The sequence below is a fragment of the Ictidomys tridecemlineatus genome, chromosome 14 (assembly GCF_052094955.1).
Source record: "Ictidomys tridecemlineatus isolate mIctTri1 chromosome 14, mIctTri1.hap1, whole genome shotgun sequence".
Classification (NCBI taxonomy): domain Eukaryota; kingdom Metazoa; phylum Chordata; class Mammalia; order Rodentia; family Sciuridae; genus Ictidomys; species Ictidomys tridecemlineatus.
In genome coordinates, this window is record NC_135490.1 from 28,039,201 (window position 1) to 28,056,699 (window position 17,499).

At 32.5% G+C, this 17,499-nt stretch overlaps 1 long non-coding RNA gene across 1 annotated transcript in view; it reads left to right on the top strand.

Moving 5' to 3' along the window:
- The window catches only part of LOC144370589 (uncharacterized), a 334,921-nt gene that overhangs the window by 140,888 nt on the left and 176,534 nt on the right, over positions 1–17,499 (top strand). The window contains exon 3 of the long non-coding RNA XR_013430503.1: positions 6,579–6,665. This is a non-coding gene — a long non-coding RNA (uncharacterized LOC144370589). The remainder of the gene's footprint in view (positions 1–6,578; positions 6,666–17,499) is intronic.

Sequence of the window (17,499 nt, forward strand, 5' to 3'; positions counted from 1 at the left end):
TAAATAGTTGTGCAAAGTGGAGGATTCTAATCAGAAATTGCTAGCTTCTATCCTGAGAGAAGACTCTAGATATCTAGAATATTGTGTGGATTCCTTGAAAATGGCAACTTGGTTTGTAATCTCTTCCAAAATTTATGCTTAAACTTATCTCCCAGTTCAGCAGTATTGGGAAGTGTGGTGTATGGGATGTTCAATTCATGAAGGTCCTGATCTCCAAATGGGAACAAATACCCTTATAAAAGGGCTTGTCCTCGTGTCCTCTTATCCTCTGCCATGTGAGGACAGTGTTCCCTTTCCAGAAAAAGCTAAATTTAGGGCAGTATTTTGGCAATAAACAAGACCCTCAACAATGAGCCTGCCAGTGACTTGGTCTTGGATTTAGCAGCCTCCAGAACTGTAAGAAATGAATTCTTTATTATTTTTTATCAACTATCCAGTCCGTGGTATGTTGCATGGCAGCACAAGTTGAAGTAGACAGAAGCCCAGCTGGAAGTTGCCTTGAATTGAAAGAAAAGCATTGAAGTGAAGAAAAAGGCCATAAAAGAAGTTGTCCTTTACTATATTATCAAGCTATAGAAAACCCTCAGTTGATGCAGGAGAAAACTTTTTTGTAAAACTTTAACTCATAGACACAGGTTTTATTAGTAAAAATCATACCACAGAATTTACTTGGTCCAAGAGGGTATCACTTTAACTTCTGCTGACCACTTAGCATAACGGCACTTTCTAAGCCAGCATTCTTCAAACTCTGAAATTTCCCTGACCTCACCATGAACTGATGATTTCTGATTAAAGCATGTCATAATAAAGGGCCTAATTTATAATTATTTATGTTCTAAAATAGAATTTGTTCTTTTCTTGAAATTCAAGTTGAGCTCTTTATTAGAATGTTTAATGAATATACCCCCCAGTCTTACTCTAGGCAACTTGAGAGAGAAAAAGTCAGATCTGAAACTTCACACAACATTTGGAAACAATATAAACACTTTTAGTAAGGATTTTTGGTTGTTAATGTCAGCAAGCCAGATCAGATTGACTTGACTTTAGGCATAGCTAAATCAAAGAGACTCTGATATCCTCATAGGGGAAGTTTCTTACCATTTTTTTCACTGTGTCCTTTATGGTTTAGCTGTATTGCTTTTTCTTGCTGTAGATGGACCGTCTCCATCAATCAAGGAACATGGTTAGCAGCAGCTGGAATTTGTCTAATGGATCAACCACAGTAAGAAAAAAGTTGATACACCTTGTATTAATTGGTTCTATCTGAATCAAATTTCCTACATAAAAAGGAACAACAACAAAAATAGCTAAGAGGATGTGATCATACCGTTGTCAAACGTAGATCATAGAATCATGCTTTGTCCCAGAGTTAATTCCACCAAAGTACACAGATAATTGGAAAAAAAGGGATGAGTTGCCATGGAAAATAGATAAGTATTTAGCAGAAAGCAAATGAAGTAGTTTACTCTTCTGGTCAGAAAAAAGTGTGTAGGATGTAAACTTCATTTATGATATTTAATATATGGTGAATGGATGTAGTAAGTTATTCTTTGAAAAATTCAGAACCGGTATATTCTGCCTTTGAGGTTTTTTTTTTTTGTTTTTTTTTTTTGTTTTTTTTTTTTAAACTCAAGCCCTTGTGCTAGCTAAGCACGTGTTCTACCCCTGCGCTTTATCCCCTGTCAGAATTTGAGCTTTTAATAGATCCAACTTTTGCAAAATATCAATATATTTTCAAGTAGTACAATGACAATAGCATTGAACTTAGGTGAAGGGATTGGATTGTAGTTTGCTTCTGCCAATGACTATATAATCAGTGCAGTTTTAGATAGTAAATTTGGTTCTTTGAACCTTAGCTTTTTTATTTGAACATGTCTACTCATTCAATATATTATCTAGTTTCTTTGTGTCCCATGTAAATTTTCCATTTTTAAACAGCACTTTATTTGATGTTACTGTATATTTATAGAGCTCCTGACTTGGAAATAAAAAGTGTATAAATATTTTTTGAATTGATTATTATAAAAATGCTGTAGATATTTTTCAGTAATGTCACCTTTCTTCAGATAATATGCATTGCTATCAAATATTACTTGCCCTTGACACATTTAAACATTTGTCGTCGTCGTCTTCCTCACGTAGCTCCTATTTTATTTTCACACAAAAACTTATGTACATTAATATGTATCTTTTTAATTCCAATTTATTATATATGACAGCAAAATGCATTACAATTCATATTATACATAGAGTAGAGTTTTTCATCTCTGGTTGTACACAAAGTAGAGTCACACCATTTGGGTCTTCATACACGTACTTAGGGCAATGATGTCCATCTCATTCCACCATCTTTCCTATACCCATGCCCCCTCCTTTGTCCTCCCTCCCCTTTGCCCTATCTAAAGTTCCTCTAATCCTTCAATGCTCCCCCCACCCAACCCCACTATGAATCAGTCTCCTTATTTCAGAGAAAACATTCTGCATTTGGTTTTTGGGGATTGGTAACTTCACTTAGCATTACCTTCTCCAACTCTATCCATTTACCTGCAAATGCCATGATTTTATTTTCTGTTATTGCTGAGTAATATTCCATTGTATATATATGTCAGTTTTTTCAATCCACTAATCTACTGAAGGGCATCTAGGTTGGTTCCACAAGTTAGCTACCGTGAATTGTGCTGCTATAATTATTGATGTGGCTGTGTCCCTGTAGTATGCTGTTTTTAAGTCCTTTGGCTATAGACCTAGGAGTGGGATAGCTGGATCAAATGGTAGTTCCATTCCCAGTTTTCCAAGGAAACTTCATACTGCTTTTCAGATTGGTTGCAACAATTTACAGTCTCACCAGAAATGCATGAGTGCCTTTTTCTCCACATCCTCTCCAACACTTATTGTTGTGTGTGTTCTTAGTAGCTGCCATTCTGAATGGAGTGAGCTGAAATCTTAGTTTGATTTGCATTTCTCTAATTACCAGAGCTGTTGAACATTTTTTTCACATTTGTGTGTCATCTTCTGAGAATTGTCTGTTCAGTTCCTTGGCCCATTTATTGATTGGATCATTATTTTTTTTTTGGTGTTTGAGTTCTTTATATACCCTAGAGATTAGTGCTGTATCTGTATGTGTGGTGAAAATTTGCTCCTGTTCTGAAGGCTCCCTATTCACTTCACTGATTGTTTCTTCTGAGAACAATTTTAGTTTGAATCCATCCCATTTATTGATTGTTGATTTTAATTCTTGTGCTATAGGAGTCTTGTTAAGGAAGTCGATGCCTAATATGACATAATGGAGATTTGGGTCTACTTCTTCTATTAGGCACAGGATCTCTGGTTTAATTCCTAGATTCTTGATCCACTTTGAGTTGAATTTTGTGCATGGTGAGAGACAGGGGTTTAATTTCATTTTGTGGCATACGGATTTCCAGTTTTCTTAGCACCATTTGTTGAAGATACTATCTTTATCCCAATGACATTCTTATAGAAATAGAAAAGGAAGTCATGAAATTCATCTGGAAAAATAGGAGACTCAGAAATGGCTAAAGCAATCCTTATCAAAAAGAGTAAAGTAGGTGGCATCACTATACCAAACCTTGAGCTATACTACAGAGCAATAGTAACAAAAACAGTGTAATATTGGCACCAAAATAGGTCCAACATTTGGATACTTCTAATCATCAATTTTACTTTACTTTGAAGATTGAGCAAAATATTTATATCTATTCAAACATTTATTTCATTCTCTTCAATGTGTAGAATGTTTACCTCTGGGCTTTAACATCTAATGAAATGGAGAAAATATAGTTAGTATAACTAGAGGATGTTAGCTATTGGCATCTGTCTCCCTTTACATTGTTCCTTTCAAATATGTTTCATATTTTAACAGACAATGACAAATATTTTCACAATTCTTATAAAAATAATTGACATAATAAGCATATTTAATACACAAAGTGTGGTAAGATTTGAAATATGTTCATTTGGCATAGTTATTGAGATTAATACATTTTCTTATATGAATCACTAGTTAATTATTTTTACTACTAAGCAGTTTTAAGGTATATTCTAAAATTCATCCATTCATGTGTTGATGGATAGCTACCCATTTTGATAATTATATATAAATATGCTATGACTAAATATACCCATTTCATATGGATATATACTCTTCAGTAAATATTCAGGAGTGAAATGGGTGGGTCATATGTTAGGAATATGTTAAATATTTGAGCTATTACATTATTTTAATGGATAGTAATATTTTACAGTGCCACGATCAACAATTTTTATGTTCTCTTAATAAATTGATTTATCATTATGAAAAGAACTTCATACTTGGTGATATCCTTTGTACAATAATTTACTTTGCCTATTATTATACAGTTATAGCAGCTTATTTTCATTAGTTAAGCATGGCTCATGGTTCCCAAAATTTAACTTGATCAAGTATTAACACTGAAAGTACATTTCTTTTGAGTTACAAAAAGCTTGAACTGCATTTTTATCCTATCTGACAATCTGTCTTTTTATTATTATAGTGCTTATGTAATTGACATCTAATTGATAAGATTGGGGTTAATTCCACTTAAAGTTAGCTGTTGAGGTAATAACTGATTGTCTTCAGTTTTACCATGATGAAAACATTTTATATTCCCCATTTTTTTAAATATTAAAAAGGAGGAATCTTTCAGCTTGAAGTTCAACTGAACTTCAAAAGAAACACCTGCCTACATACCCATTTTTGCCTTTGTAAAGATCTTGTTTATAATTAACTGTAATTTAACAATTTAAACATCTGCTCTGAATTTATAAGCCTACTTTTAAGAAAACACATCAAATATTTTCATTAGAAGAGTCTTCCCTAATTTAATTTTATAAAGACTATTGTATTTTATGCATAAAACGAGTTAAATATATGTGAAATTGTACATCATATATCTTTCTCCATGTTTAGTTCAATGCTTTTGGCCCATGATTCCAAAGTGGGTGTTAGAGTCCTAGGAAAGTCTAGACTTCCAGTCCTTTCTGAAGTTTTAAACTAGCATTATAGATAGAAGTGACCAGATAAATTGTCTATGATACCATATTATTTTGGTCTTTTCTGATCACATTCCCAATGTTTTCCTATCTTGTATTCTGTATTTTACAGTGTGTGCAAAAGAAATGAATATAACTTTATCACTTCTTCCACTAACTTCATATGTGAGGAACAAGCTTACAATCCATCAAAAAGTGACAAGTTTGATAAAGCTTAAAAGTTGAATTATAGTAGAACAAAACCAAATTGACTTATGCAAACAAATTTTACATTGTTACCTTTATATTCTCTTAAATATATGTATGCCTTTTATTAATATATTTGATACATAAGTAAAGCTGAGTTATTAAGAAAGCTACTAATATATACACAGGATCTTAAATCCTTAAATACCTTAAATACCTTCACTCAATTATTAATTAGTGGGTATAGATATATTTTAACATAGGCAATTTTGATAGTGGCCTATGATAATCTCTTGATGCTGTATCTCATTTGGTTCAGATATAAATATTTTGAAAGATGAATGCATTTTTTTAGTAAAGAAAAATCCTTAATATATTCACGTTACTCAATATCTTATCTTTAGTAGCCCATTGGTTATCAGCATTAGGTCATAGAATATTTTCACAGAGAGCTGGTACTAGCTATAAAATCATATTACTGTACCACATAAGTATCTTTCTGACAAGAAGGTATAATATTTTCAGAATAACTGTTAGCATATAGAACTGCAAAATACTTACCTAAAATATACCAATGCTTGTTTGTCCATGGCACCTGGTTATGTATGACAGACTGAGAATTAACATTATAAACGGTAATCCAGATACATGGGTGCAGATTCAGTTTTTATTCATTTAGAGCTTTAGTAAGATAAGAGAAACATCTCATAGGGCTCATAGTGACCATATTATATTCTAGTAATAAGTATCCCTGAAAGTCTTAGTACTTTTACCACCAGTTTCTTTTTATCCTAAGTGATTATACACTGAGCAATGTTGATTCTGTGGAGTGTTTGATTTGGAAATTTGAGATTTTCTGATGGAAACATCGCTGGGGGTATGGCCCAGTGGTGGTACACTTATCTAGCATGCACAGGGCCTTGGGTTCAATCCCCAGCACCACACAAAAAAAAATTAAAAATAAATGTTAGTATTTCTGTTTCAGATAATGGGCTAGGCACATAGGACAATGGTATTAAAATTTACTTTGTTACTAGTGATAGAATTTCCCAAATGATGGGAAAAATCAAGTTTCAAATTCTAAATGCCATCAGAATAATATTCCTTTTTTTTCTTAATATTTCTTGTGGGAGATTGTAGTTCCTAAGGATGACTTGTCACACATACCACATTTCATTTGCCAGTTGCTCTGTTTAAAATGTGAGGCTGACATACCTTCCTTGAGAGGTGTGGTCTGTTCTCTGTGCTCAAACCTCATTGTACTTTTGTGACTTTTTTGAATAACAGAATGTGGTAGAGAGATGTTGAATAACTTCTGAGATCCAACCATGAGTGGTAACATGGCTTCTCTTTCTTGGAAGGCTTGTCATGGCAATGTAAATGACACGTGCTCCAGCTGTCAGTCCCAGCTTCTCATCCATCTGACTATCGGCATCATGATCAGACATGTAAGTAAATAAGATTTCCAGTGTTTCTAAACTTGGATTTTGAGTCTTCTACCCTCGTTGCAGACATTGTGGAACAGATGATCTGGGTACTTTCTGAATATATGACCAATCAAAACTGAATTAATGCTTATTGCTTTTGGCTCTAAGTTCTGAGATAATTTGTTGCATAGCAATAGATAACCAATACATCTATGCAGCTCTTTTTAAAAAAAATAATTGTGGGTTTTATAATCATGCTACCACTACACTTGTCCCCTTACCCAGGTACATTTAGCTCTAAGTTTTGCTACATGGCAGGGTTTCTGAGCTCTGGTATCGGGTACATATTTCATACTAGGAAGGGGGAATGAGTTTGGATAGGGACAAACATTCCCAGGAATAATTGTTATTTCCACAGTGATAATCACTACAAGTCCAATGATGAAGGGGAAATGCTGTATCTGGCAGCATTATGTTATCTCATTATATAATTGTTTTGTTGCTTAGATTGCCATGATTAAAATAAGCTTTACTAAATACCAATTCCATGATCTAAAATATTTTGCTACTAGAATGCTCTAGCAATGCTTAAGCTTTGTTATTTTTTCTACCTGAAAATTTAGGAATCCTGTTATCAATAAGTTGGTAATAAGAGTAGGTGTTTATTTGAAATTATTCATGAAGCTATTGGGGCAATCATAATGAGTAAAATGAGCTGCATATGCAATTTTATTGCTAAATAACCACAATGAAAGGTTAAGTGAAGTTGTGCTCATGTTATTTGAATATCTATTTTTTTTAGTAGAAAGTAGATAGTTGGCAGTGTGACAGTATATTTTAAATTTGTAGTAATTTTGATTTAAAAAGGTCATCTAGTCAACCTTTTCTTTTCCAAATAATCTATTAATTCAGTGTTATTGTCTTGTGTACTCTCTTCACTCTTCTGAAAAAATTCCAAGTCATTTATACTTTAGCTGACAAATTATTGAGAAATCTTACATTAATAACTTTTGATTCACATGTAAATGCTTATCAGTAACAGTGATTTATGTTCTCTTATTTTCCAGCCAGGTATATTTATAGAGATATGAGAATCACTAAACTCTAGCAATATTTTTTAAACTGGAGGTTGGAAGGAAATATTTAACCCTAATGGTCCTTGTCAATAGCAATAGTATGGGCAGTGCTCTGTTTAAAAAAAAAAATTGAGGGATATGGATTTCTTTTCATGTTTTACTGGCTATATTTTAAAGGATTTTAAATGGTTTACTAAAACATGTTTATAATGCATGCTTCAGTGTATGTGACCTAACTTCTTAAAAATGATAGGTCCAGTGGCACAGGCAGGTATGTCATATCTTCTTGAGGCTTCTCTGGTTTAATCTTTGTGATTCCTCCATTTCCCCTAGGATGTATCCACAAAGTTTTAGTACTTGAGTCTCACTCTACTAAGGGTAGAGAGGAACCCAATTACACACTCTGCCCCAGCCGTTTCCACAAATCATATTTATGATTTCCTCCCTGGTATACTCAATATTTGCTCTAGTCAGTTTTATTTTTGTGTGAGGGTTTTTCCTTATCACTATCTAGTCTACTTCAATTTGAGGTCAGCTGCTGCTCACAATTCACTTCCAGGGTTAAGTAATCTTGTGCATAATTTTTACCAGCGCTTTATGATGATTTTCCACAGTATTTGTTTCTGAACTCATTAAGCGCAGAGGCTACATTGCCTTTTGGTATTAACACTCCCTAGCACAGTGCTTGGAAAATATAGCAAACTAAGTTTAGTTTGAATAAATTGCACCTTGAATGATGTGAAGGGTATTGAAATTTTTACAGCAACACAGTCAAAAGATAGTTCAAGGCATGATTCTAAAGAACAATTAGACCAAAGAGTAGAAAACAAGAGAGGTGGAAAAGGAGAAATCTAGGAAGATGGAATGGAGAATTCAAAATCTAGCTCATGTATTACTGCATCTGAGAAAATGTTCCTAAGGCCAATATAAAAATATCTGTTCTCTGAAATTTTGGCAGTTTCTTTAACTGCTCTATACAAATTTTCATATACTAGCCCGTAAAAAAGTATAGATATAATTCATCTCGTTATGATTTGGACAAGTGACCCCCAAAGCTCCATTCATATATTAAAGGCTTGGTCCCTGCCTGTAGGACTACTAGGAGGTGGTAGAACCTTAAGAGGTGGGACCTAGTTGGAGGTCTATGAGTCACTGGGGATGTGCTCTTAATGGGGATAGTGGAACCTGGCCTTTTTCTCTTACTTTCCAGCTATGAGCTGGGCAGTTTTGCTCTTCTACAAGATGAGCCACCTTACCACAGGCCTAAAAACAGGAGCAAGCAGTGAAGAACTAGAACCTTTGAAATGAACCCAAGCAAATCTTTTCCCTTCAAGTTGATCATCTCAAGTATTTGTTATAGTAATGGGAAACTAACTTTACTGAAAAAATTAACTATGTATGTAAGCCATGTGTATGTAGGCCACATAGCCATGTATGTAGGCCACACTACATGTTTCACAGATTTATGGTTCCAGAAATGCTAAATATTATGGCTTATGCATAGTGGGTATTCAGTAATAACTCGTTGAAAAATGAAGATATATTTCAATGAAAAGGCAAAGTATTTTTGTGTAGACTTTAAAATTGGCTTCAAAAAGATCAGAAATCAAAAAATAAAGTAGTGTATAAAGAAATTACATGCTGAACATTCTAAAAATATAATTAGAAACAGGATTATTTATGGTTAACTGCATGCATTAAACTAATACTAGTAAGAAAATAATGTCTGGTTTCTTTGTGCTATAAAGACTAAAGAAATACTTTATTTTGGGGGGATTGGCTGACTTCACTTAGCATTATCTTCTCCAATGCCATCTGTTTACTTGCAAATGCTATGATTTTACTCATTTTTAATTCTTAGTAATACTCCATTGTGTATAAATGCCACATTTTTTTTTATCCATTCATCCACTGAAGGACATCTAGGTTGGCTCCACAGTTTAGCTATTGTGAATTGTGCTGCTATACATTGATGTGGTTGTGTCCCTGTCGTATGCTGTTTTTAAGTCCTTTGGGTTTAGTCTGCAAAGAAGAATAGGTGGGTCAAATGGTGGTTCCATTCCTAGCTTTCCAAGGAATCTCCATACTGCTTTCCAAATTGGCTGCACCAATTTGCAGTCCTACCAGCAATGTTTGAGTGTTCTTTTTCCTCACATCTTCACCAACTCTTGTTGTTTGTCTTCATAATAGCTGTCATTCTAAGCAGAGTGAGAAGATATCTTAGAGTAGTTTTGATTTGCATTTCTCTGATTGCTATAGATGATGAGCATTTTTTCACATATTTGTTGATTTTTACCGAATGTTTTCTCTGCTATAAGGGGGTGTCTCATAGTGGGGTAGGGAGGGACAGCATGGGAGGATTAGATTAAGTCTAGATAGGGAAGAGGGGTGGGAGGGAAAGAGAGGGAAGGAGTTTATCAAGGATGGTGGAATGTGATGGTCAAAGTACATGTATGAAGACTTGAATTGGGTGCCAACACACCTTATATACAAACAGATATGAAAAATTATGGTATATATGTGTATTAAGAATTGTAATGCAAAAAGTGCATGTGTAATGTCATAAGTTTGTGTAAACATACTTTACATAGATATGAAAAATTGTGCTCTATATGTGTAATTAGGATTGTAATGCATTCCACTGTTGTGTATTAAAAAAAATAAAATCAATTTAAAAAAAAGATATTCCAACAACAACAAAAAAGAAATAGACTTTAGATACCTGCTTTTGAGATTTCCACCCACCTTGGTTTAATCAAAGTGTCCTTCAAATTCTTGACCATTCTAAATCTTGAGGAAAAAAATATTGAGGTATTTTAAAATACAAGTTGTTAAACTATGATTTATTATAGCAATTATTATTTTTCATAACTGTAAAACATAATAGCACTGGACCTGAGGGGAGGGACAACATCTTTTTCATCTTTTTGTCCTCAGAGTTTAGCATGTTCCTTTCACAGAATAAGTACAGTGTTTGTTGAACTGGACTAAATTGAGGCACAGAAAAGAGTAACTATGAAGATAGTTATTCATGTCAAAGTGTGAATATTTACACATATTTAAATTAAAGATGTTCAAATTATAGTAAAATAGTTGCTAACATAGTAGGAAATGAATTAAAAAATAGAATTTTATTTAGAAGACATTTTGGATATATGAATAAGCATAAATTCCCTAAGAAGCTATTTTAATGAAAAAAAAATCTATGTATAGGAAAAGTCAGTAACCATTAAAGAAAACTAACAGTACAATATTAATGAGTTACCTACTGGATTGCACTATTTTTCTAACCCTAATTGCTTTTATTGTTTCTAAATACTATCTTGGATTCTTGGAGGAGCACTTTTTTCTGCTTTGAGGGTGGTATAACTGGATTCTTGCATTTATCCATTATTGCTTAATTAGGGTACTTCTGGTGGACCTCTCATTCTATACTGTTTACATCTGAGTGACTGACAGATGATTTTGGCCAATGGCACATCTCTCCTGGGGCACTGAAGGTCAATTGAAGAAATGATGATGTTAAAATGTTTGCCAATGATGCATTCTATTTAAATGGATGTAAGTTTATATAGTGGTACCCTCTAGAGATAATATATGTTCATATCAGATCTGTGTGTGAATCTTCAGTCCTTCTAATAACAACTGCAAACAATTTTGGCAAAACTTCTTATTTATAGTCTTTTTTCCTTAGACTTTCAGCTTTCAAAAAATGTCAACTAAAATGTCTATTAAATATTTAAGTACTAGAGGAGATCAGAGGTAAGGGAAATTGCTTTATGCAGAAGTGCTCTGGAAAAAAATCCTGAAATATTTGATGTGGGACTTGAAGAATAGGTAAAATGTGAATGTTACATGAAGAAAGCAGAACATTCAGTGATGGGGAGAGCCTGGTATTAAATGATGGAAGCTGAAAATTATAAATTGCATTTCTGAGAGGAGTAGTAGAAATAATTTCATGTTGAATTACAAATGAAAGAGTATCAAAGTAGTTTGCAAATGTATTTTCAAGTTCTTGATGTTGGGTTTGAGAATTTTGCACTTTATTTTGTATACTGTATATAGCACACTTTTATGTCTTTTCCCCCCAATGTTTCATCATCTAAAGATAGAAAATCCAAGTTAGACTGCTAAAGACAGTGAAGTCATACTTTATTTAAAATATTATTCTAAACTAAAGATTAGTGAAAATAACAAATAATTCATTTCTTGGAGTTTGCTTTGCATTTGAGTCTTTAGTTTTAAATTTTAATTAAGTACATAGAATTATTAGTAAAGTCTGAATTTAAATTTTGTAAATAAGAAAAACATTCTCAAGTTATAGAATAGCAAAAATGAAGAAGCTAAGAATTTTAAGTAAATATTTTTAGATTTCATCTTAAGATTTGTGGGAAAGAAAAATTGAGGCAAGATTAAAATCACAAAATTAGTATCTACAAAGAGATTTGATAATTAAAGGAGAAACTATTGCAGCACTTCTAATCACAAAGAAAAAGAAATATATCCTTATACACAATTAGATCAGTATTGACATACAATCCACACAATGAAGTATCTAAAATTCTATTGAACCTAAAAGAACCACTATAATTTCTAGGCTAAATTGACAAGATAAATTACAGAGCATCATTTTATTACTATTGTTGGCTTAAAAAATAAGTAGTAATCAATCATTTGAATGTTGACATTATGGTGTAGGCAAAACATCTGGATTTTATAGACCTTTTTGTTCATTATCTGCATAGAATTTTACTCAGTAAATACCCACATTTTTCCCATTTAGAGTTTATTCTATAGGTATTTCAGCTTTTTTTTTTTAATCTACTGCCAAATCTGCTTTGATGAAACAATCAGAAAATACAGGTGCTTAGGTATTATATACCATCAATATCTGTGTGGTCCAAAATGGTAGTCATTGGCTATATCTTGAATTAGAATTCCTGAACTGTACCTAGTTTGCATTAAGATATGCTGTAATAAAAAATATAAATTGACTTGAAGACATAGTGTATACACACAAACACGATAAAATACGTAGGGTTGGAAAATGAATTTCACATGTTTCTTTTTACCTGTAGCTACTAGAAACTTAAATTTTACTTGTGGCTTATGTTGTATGTCTCTGACATCACTGATCTAGAGCTTGAAGCAATAAAATCATTCAATCATGGAGAGAGAAAACGTACCTCCTCTCATAGAATAATGAAATGTCCTGCAGCCTAATTGTGGAAGCAAATAGCTGAATTAGAGCTTCTGGCAAATGAGCCTCTAAGCTAGGACTTAGCAGTGGAAGTTAGATAACTCAGAATGTCAGTATTAATTTTTGAAGTCTCCAACCCTCCTCTATCTTGTATCTACAAGGAGGAAAAGATAAACTTATTTCAATGTGCAGTGGCTCTCCATAGTGGTTGCCCAGAAACTGTGGGTCCTTGGTTGAAGGACAGACATTAGTTCAATATGGGATCCAGGAGCTTGCTAACTGCACTGACTTGCTATTAAAAAATGTCTTTTTCAACAACAGTTCTGATTTAATTCAAATAATTAGACTTTTTATTACAAAACATTAAAATCAGCTTTTTTAAAAAGCTTATCTTTATATTCTCCTAGGGACTAGCTTAAGATTTCCCATGTCACTATATACACAGAAAACATTATTTTTGAATAAATGGAGTTGCAAGTGCCATTAATCAAATTTACAAGATTGTTTTGTAATATGTTTTGCCCGTCAACTTTCTTGTTAATTCTTTTTATACCCCACAGTGAAAATGACCCATCATACAATCTGTTGATGGCATTCATTGAATTAGAATTAGGCTTATAATAAATCTCAGACTTTAAAGTGCAATAATCAAGAAGATGTCATTTTGCATGTGGTACTTCCATATGGTGTACATTGGTAGTGATTGGGTCTTTTAGTCTAGTATGAGCATATGATTTACCCTGATGCCTACACATCTAAAAACCAGGCAATGCATTTTTTGCTCCTCAATTTTTTTTGTCATAATGCAAAACATTTTTACAAAAGAATTATATAAGTGTTTTGCCTATGCCATTCATACTTTTAACTTTTAGAGTTTTATCATTTTGTTCAAGGCACATAACTACATGATATAGCATTACATATATAGACAGTCTTTGTTTTGAGTGATGCAGGGTAAATGAAAACTTGGACTTATGGGAATTGAGTCTTCATGTTTTTAGGTTATAGAACAAGTACCAAATGCTTAGAAAAGTTGTATAAATAACTATGAACATTCCAATTTTAGTTAGACATAATATACCATGACATACAAAAAAAGAAATGAAGGTATGTCCTATAGCATAGACAATTAAATTCTGTGCAAAACGATGATATTCATGATCCATAAGAGGCTTCCAAGATGTTAATTTAGAAAAATGTCACTTTAATTTCCTTTATCTTTTCTTCATATTTATGCTGTAAAAATTGAGTATAAATATTTTGCTGCAAAGTAGACTATAAATGACAATGTAATACAACCATTTAGAAAAGTTCAGTAAGGCTCTTGATGAGCTATGAGAATCTATCAACAGAATCAAATGTCAAATTTTATAAAGAATTAGGCATGTTCAATTTGTAGGGTTCTTCTATGAAAGACTTACCACTTTTAATCCTAAACCATAAAGCTTCAAGCTTTGTTGTGGTGGAAAAAAATTTAAGTACATAATTAGGAGTCTATAAAATTACTAATTTTATTCTGATCTTTTTGAAAAGATTAAGGAGGTCAATTGCAACAGTCTCATGCTACATCCTTGTACTTGTTCCTAAACGTGATCACTGCTATTCTAAAATTCTCATTTGTTTTGAACCCTTTACCACTATAAACAACCTATGCAAATATCAATCTTATAAATTGCCAAGAAATATATTAAATTATTTTCCTGGGTTATTTGTCTAATTCTGATAATCTTTTTAATTTTGTACCGTAGTGTCATTCTTCAGATGAGAAGAAAAAGGTTAAGACAGAATAATTTGTCCAGATTACAAAAACAGAAAATGAATAATCAGACCCTTGTCTACTTTCCTTGCTGTTTCTTGCCTTCCCATGGGAAATCATTTTTTTTTAAATTTCCTTCTGAAGTGCTATTGTCAGTTGTCTCTCATTTTCTTATTGTCCATTGTTTTCTTAATCTCCAGTAATTTTGTTGGTTTTAGTTTTCCTTTTCTGAAATTTGCTGAAATTATACACTTCCCAAATTTCTGCTTTATTGTTGCTGACTTACCTTGTTCTTGATTATTCTTACTTCTGATACAATTAACTAGGTCAGGATCGAAATTTTTTCATGGTGGTATTAGCAGTGTGTTACAGTGCTTCTGTTTGTCTTAATGGTACTTTTATTTCTCATTTAATGACTCCCAAGTATTTCTGAATTTTCTTTGATCTTCTTTCTTAACTATCCATTTTAATAGATCTATCTTTTGTTTCTAAAATTGATAGTTTTTATTCTTGAACTCTGACTAGATGTCTGTTCTAATTGTGTGAACTCTCCCATGTTTACTCCTATGGGACCCTTATGTACTTCATTCCAAGACTCCCAAAGATTTACTAAAGTTTTAGTAAATTGTGATAGTAAAGATGAAAACCAGTGTCCTCCATCAAATGAATAGACAACATTCCCTCCTTTTCATCTTTTTTTGAATTATTAAATTTTTTGGCATGATTTTTAACCCTCAGGGTAATAGTGCATTTTCTCCTTTGCTAAATTTGCATGTGTGCTCATTGTTAGCTCTTTGATGCAGCAATCACTGTTTTTTCCTTCCTATTCTCTATATTATATAGCAGTGCCAAGTACTCAGTAGGCATCCAAATAAACATATATTTGGGTGGATTGTTGGTCATAGAATATATTTTCCTCATAAAACTGTAAGGTCAGTCAGCTTCTTTTCTATGTAACATAAGAGAATTACATGTTATTTTGGTAATATAACTCTTGAGAGTACCTCAAGTGATTTTAATGACATTAGGAGATAATTTGTTGTTGTTGTTGTTTTTTAATTGTCAAAATTATTTAGGGACCAGAGAAAGAAAATATCTAGAAGTTTACTTCTCAATCTTACGTAAATGTGAGTTAGAATGATATTCATCTAATCAAACTTATTGAGAAAGGTCACTACTTTGGATTTTTCCATTTGTGACTGAAGGTAACAGCTGATGCAGAAACTTTGTACATGTAGTACAAAGTTTCCATTGTACCCTGCCTTTTCCTCTGATTGTGTGTTGCCAGAGAGCTATTGTTAAACAGCTCTGTGACTTATTCATGTAATCCTGTTACCCTGGACTTTATATTGCTAATTTGTGTTTTGTCATTGGGAAGATAACTTAAGAAAAAAGATGAGGCCTTATGTTTCATTCCAATGCCCTGTGTGTATATTGTGGTCTATCCAAAGATCCTTCCTATTGTGTAACTGCATTTACTGAGTAAAACCTTAGCCTGACAGTGAAAGAGTGTTTTCACCACGTGCAAGAGGCCATTTGTCAAAACTGACCTTTTCTGTGAAACAGCTACAATTATTAGTTGATTCAAGTGTCAAAGCCCCATCATAAGATAAGGAAGTCAGCTAGGAAATTTTTTTTTCATTTGATAATAGGTTTCAGAAAGAGTTATAGACAGATTTGATGTTTCTTTCTAAGGCTGAAAACTTAGCCTGAAATGTGCCTGGGACAATTTAGATAGCTACCTTTGTTGAACTGAGTTATATATCACAATTTTAGTTTCCTTAGAGATTGTTCATAAAATCATAATAACTATCTGAGCAATATCTTGTTTTTATTTATGTTGGTTTAGTTTTGACACATAAGCAAAGATACAACAAGAACTTTACAAAATAAAATTTCTCTAGGATACAATATTATAGAATGTGTAAGTATAAATAAGCTATAGATGACAACGTAACCTTTTATTTAAAACCTCAGATGTAGATTATTGATTATAAGTTTGTAAACAAGGTATTTAATACAAATAAGTTTAGTTGTGAGAAATACAAAACCATAAGAGAAACTACATCAGGAAACTTTTAATAGACAAATAAGAAAAGCTTCCCAATGCAACACACTGTAGCCATCCTTCCAAATATTAGAACAATAGTTATTTTAAATTTAAAGGTATGTCAAGATTGTCTTGCACAGAGTTTAGAGCTATTTAAAATGTTTATATAAATTATATATATATTAAAAGAATACATCAGAAATGTTGAATTGAAAATAATTATGTGCAAAAGATGAGAGTAGGGGAAAAAAGCAAAAAAATTTTTAAAAGGCAAAAATTTTAACATTAAAATTATGGAGTGTGATAGGCCTGAAGCCTGCTTTCATGATAAAAAAAATTCTGGCCAGAAACTAATGTGCCTTGTAATAGCTAGAATAATATTAAGCAGCCATATGGAGAGCTAAAAATAGTCTTCTTAAATCTATCTTTGGAGATGTCACCTTGAAGGTGAAGAGAATAGAAATGTGAGTTTTATGGAGTGAATTATGGATTTATTTACATATGGCCACTAATACTATAGAAATAAATAAATTGGAACAAAATTGACATAAGTATCAACTTCTAAATGCCAAGGAACCTCTCCATTCAACCTCTCTGTACTAGGCTTTTGTTATCCTTAAACACAATGCATCTTATTCTAGTCCTGGTTTGAATGGTTCTGTAAATCATGAAAAATACCATGCAAACTGGAACTGTGAAGTGTACTTTTAATTATCAATGGAAAATTTCTGATTTACAGGTTTTCGTGAAAATATTAAATACTCTTATTGTCA